The sequence below is a fragment of the Muscardinus avellanarius genome (genome assembly GCF_963383645.1).
Source record: "Muscardinus avellanarius genome assembly, chromosome: 2".
NCBI lineage: Eukaryota > Metazoa > Chordata > Mammalia > Rodentia > Gliridae > Muscardinus > Muscardinus avellanarius.
Window position 1 is genome coordinate 141,047,967 of NC_137787.1, and position 16,405 is coordinate 141,064,371.

Sequence of the window (16,405 nt, forward strand, 5' to 3'; positions counted from 1 at the left end):
TTAGAGATAAGTAAGTTATTGCCATGATTGAGCCTTTGTCCAATTTTTAGTTGAGACTCATTGGCCTTTAGTTAACACCCTACTGACCTGAACTAAGTACATTTTTAAGTATAATCTTTTACAATGAGCATGCCAAAGATGTATATACAATATGTTGTGCTAGAAGAACATGGGCATTAGAATTGGAAAGACAGTTGGGCATGGGGACACATGCCTCTAATTTTAGTTCCTGGGAGACTGAGACAGGAAAATCACAGACATGAAGCTAACCTAAGCATTTTACTCTGGTCTATACTCCGAGCCCTTTTTAAAGTTTTTTATTTCAAAATAGGGTCTTGCTAAGTTGCTGACAACCTCGATAGCTAAATTGCTGAGGCTGTCCTTGAACCTGCAGTCTTCCTGTCTCGGCCTCCCTACTACTGGGATTACAGGCCTAAGCTACCACGCCCAGTTTATAACCTGCATGTTCAATGGTAGCTATGTATGAATGTAGGTAGGACATAAAACATTCTTACATTTTAACAGACACTTAGACTATATTTATTACTGGCTAAAGAAACATTGTCCACAGACTTGATTCTGAATATTGTAATAGTCCATTTGTTCACACTAGAGTAAAATTTTATACTCACTGAGAATCCATGACTCTCTGTTATCTTGTTGATTTAAATATTATAAATGCTATGCATTGCTACACATGTGAAAATAATATGAGACTCCCTTTCAACTTGCTTTTTTTTTTTCTTTGTGGTACTGGGGTTCCTGGAAGCCCTTCTACCTCCAGGCTACACTCCCAGACTTACTTTTATTTTTGGAAACAGGGTCTCTTAAGCCAGCGCGGCTGGCTTCAAACCTGCGCGATCCTCCTGTCTCCGCCTCCCAAGCGCGGGGATTACAAGCGTGCGCCACCACGCCCGGCTCAACTTGCTCTTTTAAAATAATGGACCAAATTATTGATTATTTATACTAAATATTATAAATGTAGAATAATATTAGATATAATTAGCAGTGTAAGCAAATCTATTCCATCCATTCAAGAGTTATATGGAAATTTAAAGGAAATATTGTCCCATTATTGGTTGAAATTTGTGATCTGTAGTTACAGAACTGTTGAGTCAACTGTGTTGTGTTTAAATATTTAAGCAAGAAAGCTGGGCATTGTGGCACATGCCTGTACTTTCAGTACTTGGGAAGTTGAGATTGGAGGATTACAGGTTTGAGGCCACCCTCAGCCACTTGGACTCTTAGCAACTTAATGAGACCCTGTTTCAAAGTAAAAAGAGCTGGAGTGTAGCTAAGACAATGTCCCTGGTCCTGGGTTTAATCCCGAATACAAAAAATACAAGAGAGGCCGGGCGTGGTGGTGCACGTTTATAATCCCCGTGCTTGGGAGGTGGGGAGACAGGAGGATCGCGCAGGTTCAAAGCCAGCCGCGCTGGCTTAAGAGACCCTGTTTCCAAATAAAAAAGTATAAAATAGGTCTGGGAGTGTAGCCTGGAAGTAGAAGGGCTTCCAGGAACCCCAGTACCACCAAAAAAATTTAAAAAATACGAGAGAGTGTGTGCTTGCCCTCAAGGAACTTGGCCAGTGATAATGTTGAGAAGTATCCAACATCCAAATTATTTATCCAAGTTACTATGCCCAAATTATGTAGGAAAAAGTATTAAGAAATGTACACCAGAATATCCCATCTTGGAAGTGAGTGCAGAAAACTAGCTCTTTTATTATCTGATAATTACTTAAACAATGAACTTGTGTTTGAGTTTGAAGAATACTTTTTAAAAAATGAAGGACAAAGTTGGGTGTGGTGGTGCACACATATAATTCCAGTACTTGGGAGACTAAAACAGGAGGCTCACACAGGTTTGAAGCCAGCCTCAGGAAGTTAGAAAGACCTTTTTTCTTTACTTTTTTTTTTTTTTTTTTTTTTTTTTTTTTGGTGGTACTGGGGTTCCTGGAAGCCCGTCTACCTCTGAGATACACTCCCAGACCTATTTTATATTTTTTTTAAATTTGGAAACAGGGTCTCTTAAGCCAGCGCGGCTGGCTTTGAACCTGCGCGATCCTCCTGTCTCCGCCTTCCAAGCGCTGGGATTACAAACATGCGCCACCACGCCCGGCAGACCTTTTTTCTAAATAAAAGAATAAAACAGGGCTGGTGAGTGTAGCTTGGAGGTAGACTGCCCTGGGCTTAATCCCCAGTGCACCCACACAGGCATGTATAAAAGGAATGAGAGAATGTAGATGTGAATATTGGAGAATGCTGAATTTTATAGCTGTACCTATAAACCCACAAGCCTGCAGGAGAATCCCTAGGGATTCTTGGTCACCCACATTTGTAATCCCAGTATTTGGGAGGCTGAGACAGGAAGATTGCAGGTTTACCACTAGCCCCAGCAACTTGTGAAACCCTCCACAACTAAGTAAAACCCTGTTTCAAAATAAAGAATAATAAATAGGGTTGGGGGTGTAGCTTAGAGGTTCAACTCCCAGTTATGTACGCGCGCACGCACCTGCACACACCCACCCACACACACACACTCCCTGGTTATTTAGGTAGTTATGACATTCCATGTGTTTTGTGATCTACTGAAAATGATTCAGATGTGAGTCAGTGGCACACCAGGCACCAGTGTCCACCTGGGCTACTAAACTGGGGAAGTAACAGTGCCAGAGAAGCCACGTGTATGATAAAGAATGGTTAACCAGACTGGCAGCCCTCCCTGACTTCTAGCTTAAAACTGATCAGGGATTCTAAAGAGGGATTGAAAATGACCAATCAGGGCTCAGATCTAAGGACCAGTCAGAGGAAGTGCCAGGATATATAAGCGAGCCTCCCAGAAGCTGAGACCAGCACAAGCAGAGCAAGAGTGAGAAGCATAGACCAAGTGTGGCTTCGCAGCAATGAACAGGAAGAAACAAGCTGGACAGCAGTGATAATAGCTGCAAGTAAGACTGGCAAGCAACACTTGCAGAGCCGTAACACCAGCAAGACCCCTCCCCTGTGTGGGAGCCCTGTTACCTTTCCCTGTCTCCCATTAAATCCCCTACACTGATTCCTGTGTCTCCTAAACTAAATAGGTTCTTGGAGACCAGCTGAAGTAAACTATAGATCCTGGACTGAGACCTCCTCGCCCCAGCCCAAGCTGTAGTGATCTTTTGTCTTGTGTGGCAGACCAGTGCTCCTGGACAATACACTTTTAAAAGGATGCTGACAGCCAGGCGTGGTGGCGCACGCTTGTAATCCCAGAGCCTGGGAGGCTGGGACAGGAGGATCACACAGGTTCAAAGCCAGCCTCAGCTACTTAGTGAGGCTCTCAGCAACGTAATGAGACCTTGTTTCCAAATAAAATATAAAAATAGGTCTGGGAGTATAGCCCGGAGGTAGAAAGCCTTTGGGTTCCATCCCAGTACCAATAATAAATAAATAAATAAATAAATAAATAAATAAATAAATGCTGATAAACTATGGAAGGCTACAAGGCTACTCAGGTTCCGCTTAACAAATCTATGTGTGAAAAATCCTTAAGAACATTAGGACTGTACCAGGCATGGTGGCCCATGCCCGTGGCCAGTACTTGGGAAGGTTGAGACAGGAGGATCATAAGTTCTAGGCCAGCCCATGGTAATGAGACCCTGTTATCAAAAAAGGTGGGTTGCAGGGGGAATCAAAAAAGGTGGGGTGCAGGGGGAATGAGGGTGTAGCTCACAGATAGGATGCTACTGAGTTCAATCCCCAGTACCATGAGGGAAAAAAGAAGGAGACAGAAAGAAAGAGCTAGGAATGCCCAGCTACTTGGGAGGCTGAGGCAAGAGGATCATAATTTCAAGGCCAGTCTGGGCAATTTAGCAAGACCTGTCTCAAAATGCAAAATTTTTTAAAAATGTAAGGCTGGGGACATAGCTAGTGGCAGAGCACCTCTGGTTTCAACTCAGTACTGTGTGAGAAAGAGAAGAGGAGGGAAGGAGAGAGGGAGGGAGGAAAAGAGTAATGTTAGAAGAAAACTTTCAATCCACTGGACTATGGAAGCCAAAATAATTTGTGAAATCATAACCATAATCAATATAGGCTTGACTAAGTGATTTATAGTGAACAAAAATTTACTTCTCACATGTCTGGAGGCTAGTTCAAAATCAAGGTGTTGAGCTGGGAATGGTGGTGCACACATGTAATTTCAGTATTTGGGAGGCTGAGACAGGAGGATCACAAGTTCACAGCTGGCCTCAGCAATTTAGTGAGGCCATCCGCAACTTAATGAGATCCTGTTTCAAAATAAAAGAATAAAATAGGGCTGGAGGTGTAGCTTGGAGGTAGAATGCCCCTGAGTTCCAGCCCCAGTACTGCATGCACACACAAAAACCCAAGGCGCTGGCATCTGGTGAGGGCTTCTAGCTGCTTCCTCCTGTGGTAGAAGGTGCCGCATGGCTGAAGGCAAAGGGGGTGAGAGGGAGAGAGGGCAAATCCCGTCCCAGCAGCATTAATCCACTCTGGAGGACACTGCGCAAACCACAGGCCTCCTGCTAGGCCCGCCTCCCCACACGGCCACCCTGCTGACATGGGTTTAAAATGGAATTGTGGCTAGGCATGGTGGCACAGGTTTGTAATTCTGGTACTTGGGAGGCTGAAAAAGGAGGATCCCAGGTTCAAGGTCAGCCTCAGCTACATAGTGAGTTCCTCAGCAACTTACTGAGACCCTGTTTCAAAATAGAGAATAAAAAAATAGGGCTGGGGGTGTAGCATGGAGGCAGAATGCCTGGATCCAATCCCCAGTACCGCAAAAATAAATAAATAAATAAATAAATAAATAAATAAATGTTAAAAATAAATAAAAGATAGGGCTGGGGTGTAGCTCAGAGGTAGAAGGCCCTTGAGAAGACATCTTAGAGACCATTTGTCCAAGTTCTCACGTCACGGAGGGGAGAAGTGACCGTGTGGTGTTGGTACAAGGTGACACAGTGGGCAAAATCCAGGCATCTCGACATTCCCTAAATATATACGAGCACTTCCTCTGTCAGGCACTGTGTATACTTCATTCTACCCTGTTAGGCAATTAGATAAAACTGTTAAATTTTTCCAAAGATGTCTAAAGGGTTTTGATGGACGCTAGAAATTTAGGAATAAATTCTTTTTAAAGCTGACAGCATGAACGCCAGCTTTGCAGGCCTATAAAACATGCCCCTACACAACTATCTAGGCCAGAACAAGGCCAGGAGAGATCATGAGGTAGGTTGATTTATACTTGGTTACTCTTGATTGGCAGTTGGTACTTGTAGACATGCAAAAAATGTTGAAACAAATTATTACCTGTTGGGGTACCTGTAGGACAGCTCTCCATTAGCATGTGGCACATGCTTGTAATCCCAGGCCTTGGGAGGCTGAGACAGGAGGATCACAGGTTCGAGGACAGCCTCAGCTACTTAGTGAGGCTCTTTGCAACTCAGTGAGACTCTGTTTCAAAATTTAAAAAAATAAAGAATAGGGCTGGGGGTGTAGCTCGGAGGTAGAACACCCCTGGGTTCCATCCCCAGTACCACAAAATAGAGAGAGAGAGAGAGAGGGAGTGAGGAAGGGAGGGAGGGAGAGAGAGAGAGAGAGAGAGAGAGAGAGAGAGAGAGAGAGAGAAAGGAAGGAAGGAATGAAAGGTAGAATGTCCCTGGGTTATATCCCTACTACTGCAAAAAAAAAAAAAAAAAAAAAGGCTTATTATGTGCTGGATTTTATAAATTCAAATTCTGAAGTCTTTTTGTAGTTATTTTACTAAAGTATTTATTTTTTAAACAAAAATATACATTCAATCTTAGATTTACAGCATATAGAAATAATTTATCCGAGCCGGGCATGATTGGCACACACTTGTAATCCCAGCATTTGGGAGGCTGAGACTGGAGGATCGCGATTCGTGGACAGCCTCAGCTATTTAGTGAGGCTTTCCGCAACTTAGTGAGACCCTGTTTCAAAATAAAGAACAAAAAATAGGGCAGGGGGTGTAGTTCAGAGGTAGAATGCCCCTGGGTTCCATCCCCAGACCCCCCAAAATAATAATAATTTATCCAAAGCAATTTGCATTTAAAAATTGCTAATATTGCACCCATCAGTGTGAGTCTTTGACACATTGCATGGTAAACTTTTCCCACAATTCACAAAACAGAAGAGAAATCTGAGACTGACAAAATTACATGAGCTGTTTTATTAAAAAAAAGAAAAGAAAAAAGAAAACATTCTTTTTATTTACAAGACAAGGAAAAGGTGTAAACTTCCAGAAGTTTACTTCCATAGAACAGCCATACATTCTTTTATTATACCTAGAAAATGCATTATAAAATTGCAATTACATTTTCCCATCCTGTGTATGTAGAAGACCAAGTACACACACTGTGATTTCCCCATAGGAATTCAGAGGAACTGATGTGAATCTTCACAGCCTAATCAGAAAGATGAGACTTACTCTCCAGCATGGTATAAAGATAAAAAAGGTAAGAATCACTGAAAATTCTTTTACATCTTTACTAGAATAAGGAAACGTGTGAAAATCCTAAAACGAGAAAGGCCTCTGAGAAAAACAACTGTTACCTTTTGGAAGATATTTTCCATAATCGCCTAAAGGTCCCTTCAAAGTTAAAAGCATAGATTGTTCCTCAGTTTTAGAAAAGTGGCTTCCAACAGCCTTCTCTCAAGACATAAGACAAAAAGTGAGGTTTCTGTTCAAAAGCCTTATAAAGTACTTTATATTTAAGAAGGCACGAAAGTTTGCTTTTTAGAAGACAGCTTTGTGTATTTCAGCAGTTTATCGCTGATGTCATTAGTGTTTGTTGGGGTTTTCATTTGTTCCCAGGAAGCAGGAGGGAGGGCTCCCAAAGGACCCCTTAATTCTAGACATATTCTTCTCACCTGTTCTATGTAGCAGCAACCTTTTACTTGATAGTCCAGGCCAACTACCCTGATGACCAAAAAGCTCCCCCCACCTTACTTCACACCATGTATCTAGTGGGTTAAAGAATCTAAACTAGAGCCGAGTGTGGTGGTGCACGCTTGTAATCCCTGTATTTGGGAGGCTAAGATGGGAGGATCGAGGTCGGCAGTCAGCCTCAGCTACTTAGGCCTGCTGCAACTTAGTGAGACATTATTTCAAAATAAAGAGTTAAGAAAAATCTAAAGCCAGGCGTGGTGGCGCACGCTTGTAATCCCAGCATTAGGGAGGCTGAGACAGGAGGATTGAGGTTCCCAGACAGCCTCAGCTACTTAGTGAGGCCCTCTGCAACTCAGTGAGACCCTATTTCAAAATAAAGAATAAAAAATAGGGCAGGGGTGTAGCTCAGAGATCAAACACCTCTGGGTTCCATCCCCACACCTGCAAAAATAATTAATTAAAGAATAAAAATAGGGCTGGGGGTGTAGCTCAGAGGTAGAATGCTCTAAGTTCTATCCCCTGTACTGCAAAAAAAAAAAAAAAAAAAAGAAAGAAAAAAGAAAAAAAACATTCTAAGAGTGTTGTTTTGTGGTATAGGGTATTAAACCCAGAGGCATTCTACCTCAAAGCTACACTCCAGCCCCTTTTTAGTTTTTTGTTTTGTTTTGTTTTGAAACGGTCTTGCTAGGTTGCTTTAAGTCTGCTAAATTGCTGAGACTGTCCTCCAATCTGCAATCCTCCTGTCTTAGTCTCCCAAGTATAGGTGTGTGCCACTACACCAGGCTTCTCCATTGATTTTTAAGTTAATTTTAATTCACACATAATTGTGCCTATTTACAAGGCCGAATGTGATGATTTTTATAATTTACTTATTTGATGCAAGGAGTTGAGCTCAGGGCTTTGTGCATGGTGGTCACCACTCTGCTATACCCAATGATGTTCTGATACAATATACATTATGTAATGTTCAAATCTTGTTTATCTCTTCAAGTAGTAATCATTTCTTTGTGCTGAAAACATTCAAAATCATTTCTTTTCACTTTTCTGAAATACATAGCTTATTATTATTATTATCTATAAACACCCTACTATGCAATAGAACACCAGAACTTATTTTTCCTATAACTTACTTATTAGTACCTGTCAATAATATCCTGTTTTAAAAAATATTTTTAAGCCTGTAAATATTTAGATGCTTTTTTTAAAAAAATGAGAGTAGAAGCTGGGCATGTTAGTATACACTTGTAATCCTAGTACTTGGGAGGCTCTCTTTGTAGTTTCAAAAGATACTATAATGCAAATATAATAATGTCAGATTATTGCCAGGTGTGGTGACACACGCATGTAATCCCAGCATTCAGGAGGCTGAGACTGGAGGACTGCAGTTCACGGACAGCCTCGGCTACTTAGTGAGGTCCTTCGCAACTCAGTAAGACCCTGTTTCAAAAATAAAAAGACTAGATAGAAAGTACGGCTGAGGGTGTAGCTCAGAGGTACAATGCCCCTGGGTTCCATCCCCAGTACCGCAAAATGATGATGATGATGATGATGATGATGATGATGATGACAGATTATAGAAAAATATTCAAACCCATCACAAAACTATTTTCTAACATTTTAGCAGCGTGTATCTTCATGTGTATGTGTGTGGGAGGGGTTCTGGGGTTGAACCCAAGGGCATGCTACCTCTGAGCTATAACCCCAGCCCTATTTTATTTTTTATTTGGAAATAGGGTCTCATTAAGTACTGCAGAAAAAAAAGGCAGGATGTGTAACTTATTTCTAGTGTCATCCTTCTTATGGCTTTGCTAATTTTTATAATAGCACCTATTTTATTCTGATTATAAAATGTTATAGAATTAGCCATAGAGAAACACATGTCAGTACTCAAATGAGAAATCGCTTCACACCCACTAGGAAAGCAATAATAATAATAATAATAACAATAACAATAATAATATAACAAGGGTTAGTGAGAAAATGAAAAAAGTAGAACCCCTCATACACTGCTGGTAGGAATGTAAATGGTGCCTGACTTTGAAAAACAAGCTGGCAGTTTTTCAAAAGGTTAACATAGAGCTACCATCCAACTCAGCAATTCCACTCCTAGGTAATATACACAAGAGAAATGAACATGTGTCCACTGGAACTTGCCTAATAGCAACACTCTGCATAATACCCCCTAAAAGTTGAACCAACCCAGAGGTCCATAAATTGACAATTGGATAAATAAATCATAAAAGAAGAGGGTCCAACACTGCAACACATAGGCACAGATAAAAACTTTCTCAACAAGACCCCAAAGGCACAAGAAACTAAAAAGCGGATCAGTATATGGTATTGCATGAAACTGAAAAACTTCTGTACAGCAAAGGAGACTGTCAAGTCCCTCAACCGAGAGCCAACAGAATGGGAGAAGATTTTTGCCACCTACTCCTTCAATAGAGGACTAATATCTAGAATATACAGAGAACTCAAGGAACTCAGTGCTAAGAAAACAAATAACCCAGTCAAAAAATGGGCAAGTAAACTAGATACTTCACAAAAGAAGAAATTCAAATGGCCAATAAATGTATGAAAAAAAGTTCAACATCATTAGCAATCAGAGAGATGCAAATCAAAGCTACCCTGAGCTTTCACCTAACTCCAACTAGAATGGCAATCATTCAAAACACAAACAACAACAAATCCTGGCAAGGATTAGAAAAGTAGGAACTCTAATACATTGTTGGTGGGGTTGCAAATTAGTGCAACCACTTTGAAAAACAGTATGGAGGGCCTCCGATGAATAGGAGAGAACTTACTATCTGATCCAGCAATACCGCTTCTGGGTATCTACCCAAAAGAATGGACACCAAACTACCAAACTAATGCATGTGTATCTATATCCATAGCTGCACAATTCACCATTGCCAAACTATGGAAACAGCCAAGATGTCCATCAACAGATGAATGGATTACAAAATTATGGGCTATGTACACAATAGAATTTTACTCAGCCATAAAGAAAAACACAATTATGTCATTTACAGGGAAATGGGTGCTACTGGAGAACATTATACTTAGTGAGATTAGTCAGTCACAAAAAGTAAGAAATCGGATGCTCTCCCTAATATGTCGAAGCTAGTGAGAAAATGGGTCCTAGGAGGAACTCTAGACAAGGGAGGAGAAGCCATAGATGAGCAAATAAGGCAGCCTAACTGAGGGGGATATGAGGGGGAAGAGGGAAATTCCTTAATGTACATGATATATATTTACAAACATATCAAAGTCAATCACTAAGCCAAACATGAGAAGGAGGGAGGAGGAGGACACGGGGTGGGAATTGGGTAAGAGCTAAAGTGATGTGTGCATGTATGCCTCTACCATCTTAAAAATAAATAAAACACATATACCCAAACAAGGGAACACTATTTGGCAATAAAAGGAAACAAAGCACTGATAGTACCACATAGATGAGCCTTGAAAACACCATGCGAAATACAAGAGGCCAGTCACAAGCAGCATTTAGTACGGCAATGTATGGAGATGGATAAGTGATTGGCTGCCTAGGGCTAGGGAGGCTGAGTGAAAAATGCAGGATGACTAATAATGGGTACCAGTTTTTTTCTGGTGTGATGTAAGTAGTCTAAAATTGACTATGCGGATGGTTGCACAACTCTGTGAATAGACTAAAAACCATTGAGTAAGACAGTCTGTTGAGTGAGACATGGTACCTGAATTATATATCAATAAAGCTGTAACAAAATGTTACATATAAATTGTGCGAAGAGAGAGAGATGTGTATAAATCATCAGCCTGCAGTATAAAGAAGCTGGTCTCTTATTTCTCCAAATGGTCATTCCATTTCCTTTGATGATATGCTTCCTACAAAAACCCAACCAATCCAAACAAACAAACAAAACCCACCCCCTGTCCTATTTTTTATTCTTTATTTTGAAACAGGGTCTCACTAAGTTGCGGAAGGCCTCACCAAGTAGCTGAGGCTGTTCTCGAACCACGATCCTCCAGTCTCAGCCTCCTGAATGCTGGGATTACAAGCGTGCGCCGCCACGCCTGGCAATCCTTTGTTGTTTTTGGCCAATCATGACAACTCGGATTGCTGTTAGATACTTCTAGAAGATTGTTGAAACAACTGACTGTCTCCACAGAAAACCCAAATGTTAACTTGTGGGGGCAGACTGCCTGAGCTCCTTCTTGGGGAGAGGAATTCTACCTGAGAATAATGAACTAGTAATTTCCTGAGTCACTACTTCTGCGTGCTGAGACCGCAAAGGAGTCCTTGGAGAAGCCCTTTTAAACCCTGACCTCATTGAAGTCAGCACATTTGAAATTGCTGTTTCTGAGCCGGGCGTGGTGGCGCACACTCTTAATCCCAGTACTGGAGGATCGCAGGTTCTCGGCCAGCCTCAGCTACTTAGTGAGGTTCTCCACAGGTTAGTGAGACCCTGTTTCAAAATAAAGAATAAAAGATAGGATTGGGGGTGTAGCTCAGAGGTAGAATGCCTGTGGGTTCAGTCCCCAATAACACACACACACACACACACACACACACACACACACACACAAAGATAATATTGCTTTTTTTTTTTTTTTGGCACTAGGGATGGAATCCGGGGGCATTCTACCTCTGAGCTACACCCTTAGCCCTATATTTTTTCCTTATTCTTTATTTTGAAACAGGGTCTCAGCCTCCCAAATGCTGGGATTACAAGGGTGTGCTACCATGCCCGGCTTCCTGTTTCTTTAAAATACATACCCAGAGCTATCCTTGAGGGAGCACAGCAGTCTAAACTTGTCATTCGCAGCCAGGGTCTCAGAAGTGAGACAATGACCAACTGGACTAAGGAAGGGTGACCAGAACGCAGCTCAGTGTCTCCACCCACAGGCTCCCCATGGAGAGGCTGCACCAGCCCCTTCCTGGGGTTTCCTGCCCTTAATCCCAGGATGGACTGTGCCGTGGCTGCAGATGAATGGATTCAAGTGAGGGGTCCTGCATGGCCTTTCTCCCTGCCAGCCACACAGTAATGGTGGAATCTTTCTGTTCACTGGCTCAGTTCTCCAATGGGAATGTCTCAAACTCAAATGCACTGGGGGGGGGGGAGGTGCACACCTGAAATCCCAGTACTTGGGAGGCAGAGACAGGAGGAGAGAAGGGTCATGACCAGCCTCAGTAACTTAGTGAGACCCATTTCAAAATAAAAACTAAAATAGGGTCAAGGGTATAACTCAGAGTAGAATGTCCCTGGGTTCAATCCCCAGTCCCAGAAAAATAAAATAAAAAACAACCTCAAATACAGAGGGGCCGGGCAACCCTCTGAACACTGAGGGCATTAGGTGCAGAGGCATAGCGTGTGTTTGGGTGGGGTGCTGGTCACCGGGAGGGGAGCTCAGCGGGTCAGGCCCCTCTCACCTCAGATGCCGGTGTCCACAAGGCCACCGAGAACAGGTTGCCTCCATCACGACTCAAGGGGGCCACTCCCTCTCATTTGTAGAATCAAGAATGTGGACCTAGAGTTTCCAGATGTTCTGGTTTTCCAAAAGAAGCCAACTCCAGCTCCAGCTCGCTCTCGCTCTCTTTCTTTGTTAAGTCTCCTAATTTTAAATTATCGATTCATATTTATTACAAAAAATTCAAGGTCAAAGAAAGGTATCTGCCATCCAGGTGTGGTTGTATACACTTGTAATTCCAGCATTTGGGAGGCTGAGACCGGAGGATCGCGGTTCCGGCCAGCCTCAGCTACTTAGTGAGGCCCTCCGCAACTCAGTGAGACCCTGTTTCAAAATAAAAATAAAAACCAGGGCTGAAGCTGTAGCTCAGAGGTAGAAAGCTCTGGGTTCCATCCCCAGTACTAAAAAAAAAAAAAAGTATCTGCTAACTACTGGGTTGCTTTATCTGTTGGATAACATTGAAATTTTTCTTTAAAAGATTGTTTTCCCCAATTGCTTAGGATGTTGAGCACTTTCTCACCTATTTGTTAAGTGTTTGTATTTCCTCTTTTGAGAAATGTATTTCTTCTTTTGAGAAATTGCACATTTGTTGAATGGGTTATTTGCAGTTTGGGTGTTACACTTTTTGAAATCTTTATACAGTTTGAATATTAGTCCTCTCTCAGAGAAATAGTTGGCAAAGATTTTCTCCTATTCTGTAGTCTCTTTCTTCAGATTTGACTTTCTTTGCTGTGTAGCATGCGTGTGTGTGTGTGTGTGTGTGTGTGTGTGTGTGTGTGTGTGTGGTACTGGGGGCTGAACTCAGGAAGATTCTACCTCTGAGCCACACCCCCAGACCTTTTTTTATTTTTTATTTTTTGTTTGAAAGAGGATCTTGCTAGGCCTCTCAGAGTCTCACTACATGGCCAAGGTTATCCTAGAACCTGTGATCCTTCTATCTTAGTCTTCCAAGTATTGGAATGTTGGAATTACAAGCATGCACACAGCTCGCTTTTTTTTTTTTTTTTTTTGGTGGTACTGGGGATGGAACCCTTCTACCTCCGGGCTACACTCCCAGACCCATTTTATATTTTTATTTGGAAACAGGGTCTCTTAAGCCAGTGAGGGGCTTCGAACCTGAGCAGTCCTCCTGTCTCCGCCTCCCAAGCGTGGGGATTACAAGCATGCGTCACTTTTTAATTTAATGCGCGCCTTACAGAAGCTTTTTAATTTGATGTACCCTGTGTTGATTCTTGGTTTAGGGGTAATTTGATGCTATCCCATTTATTGATTCTTGGTTTTATTTTTTGAGCTTTAAGTCTTATTGAAGAAGTTTCTGCTTTTGTCTATATGTCGAAGAGTTGGTCCTGTTTTCTTCTAGTAGTTGCAAAGTGGCAATATGTCACCACAAAAATTAGTTTTTTAAAATACCTAACCTTTATTGACTGTCCATATGTGCCAGGGACTATTCCAAGCACTACAGCCCTCTGGGGTGGTTACTATCATCATCCCCATGAATAAAGAACAGAGGCAGGGCATGCTGAGGCACTGGCCTGGGCACCCCTGGGCCGCAGCAAGTGGGTGGGGTTCAGATCCCCACTCACTGCCTGGCGCTGTCTCTGCTTGGCCCATAATTATCTGTTTGTAACAAAATGCCCCAGATCCCGGCTCGCTCCTGGCCAGCAGTGCAGCCTTAGGCGGATTATTGTACGCTTTCCTTCCAAACACGTCACAGTTTTGTTCAGTTCACTGTGTCTCCAGTGCCACCAGGCTCTCACCGCAGCTGGTCCTAGCTCTCTCCCTGCCCTCAGCTACATCGTCCATTCCCTGTAGAGCAGCCAGTTCTAAAAAACACAATCCAGTCTCTATATTGCATGAGCACCGCAAAGATTTCCTGTGCACCCAAATTGTTTCCTACCTCCTTACCTTAGGTTAAATGGATAAGAAGGCTGTCCTTGGCCCTGGCTGCACCAGGGATGGAGCGTATCAAACCTCAGCGGAAGCTGTGCTGGAGGATGTCTTCTTCTTCTGCCTGGATTGCTCTTCCCTCGGGTCTCAGTACGGCCACTCCGTCTGGCCATGGCTTACCGGTCGATGTCATTCCTTTGAGCTGCCATCTGTAATCAAAAACAGGACAAGGACATCATCTTATTTTATTCTTCATAGTACTTTGTTCATAGATTAGTCTCTTGATTTCTCTTTCCTTTAAAATAAGCATCAGCCAGGGACAGTGGTGCATGCCTGTAATCCCAGTGACTTGGGAGGCTGAGGGAGGAGGATCACAGGTTCAAGGCCAGCCTCAGCAACTTATCAAGACCCTGTCTCAAAATAAAAGATAAAAAGGGCTGGGGATGCAGCTCAGTGGTAGAGTCCCTGAGTTCAGTCCTTAGTCTCTCTCTATCTCTCTGTCTTTGCCTGTTTCTCTCTTCCACACACACACTCACACTCACACACACACACGTTCCATGAAGGCAGCAACTTTTGTCTTATCACTGCTATTTCCCCAGGACTGAAATCACTGCCAGGAATATCACAGTAGCTTGATAAATATTGGTTTAATAAAGGAACAAATGAATGAGCCTCAGTTGCCTCCTGTGTGAAATCTGCGCGCTCCTGTTGCTCACCCTGCCTGGCTCCTGTCAACTCTGCTTGGCTGAGTCTCCTTGGACCTCACAGGCCGTTTTCCCTGACTCCTCAGGCCTGGCGGGACCCCTGCTGTCCACACACTTGGCGGCCAGGGTGGCCTTCTTAATCCTTTCTTGCCCACACATCAGCTCCCAGGGCCAGCACCCATGTCCATTTCGTCCAACACTGTTCTCTGTGCTGTGCACCTTACCCTGCCCATATGGGTGCTCAGTAAATATTCTTGAACAAGTTTGTAAAACAAGGTTAATGCCGGGATTGTTGTAAAAAGCCAGTGAGATCAGCACACCAATAGCAATAACAACAATAAAGAAGAGTCAGAGATAGAAGGGACCAATCACTCAGCAAAGTAACTGAGCACGCCGATACTTGGGCTGATTTTGAGAGGGACACATCTTGGCACAGAGGGTAAATAAATGCCCCTTAAGAGTACTGATGCCAGTGGACCATTAGATCTCAGAAATTTTTCTGCATTTTCTTGGACATTTATGGCCTCATCAAGTCACTCTTGCTTGACCATGCAGTGATTCTTATTTCTTGGGTGAAAACTAGGGGTGAATCAGGTTTCTGAAGCCTACAGCTTATTAATCAGGTTCTTAAGCCTACGCCTCAGCACCCTCATTAAAAACAATAGTTGATGGGCATAGCATAGTGGTACACATGTGTAATCTTAGTCCTTGGGATGCTGAGACAAGAGGATCCCAGGTTTGAGGACAGCCTCAGCAACCTAGTGTTTCCAAATAAGAAATAAAAGTGGCCTAGGGGTGTAGCTCAGAGGTAGAGCTGGGTACTGGGTTCAACTCCCAGTCACACACACACACACACACACACACACACACACACACACACACACACCAGAACAACATTATGAAACCACAACAATCTGCAACATTGAGTGTGACAATGAAAAATAAGAGTGGGCCGGGCTGTGGCTGAGAAGTGGACGGCTTGCCTGGGGTGCACAGAGCCTGGCTATGATCCCCAGAACCAGACCAGAAAAAGAGGGGAGAGAGGAGTAAACAGCAAAATCTTAGAAGTTTGCAAATAATGCACACATAAAATCCAGAGGAATAGCATGCCATTTTTATTAATAAACAACAAAATTACCCCTGGAGTATTCTTTCTCCCCGTTTCAGCTGCATACGTTTTTGTGTGTGTGGTACTGGGGATGGAACCCAGGGGCATTCTACCTTTGAGCTACACCCCAAGTCCCATTTTTTTCTTCTTTATTTTAAAACAGGGTCTCACTGAGTTGCAGAGGGCCTCACTAAGTAGCTGAGGCTGGCTGAGAACCTGCGATCCTCCTGCCTCAGCCTTCCCAATGCTGGGATGACAAGCGTGCGCCATCACCCAGCTTTACTCTCTTTAGTCACCTGTTTATGCCATGACAATCTTTTGGGGGTGGGGAAGATGCTGGGAATGAA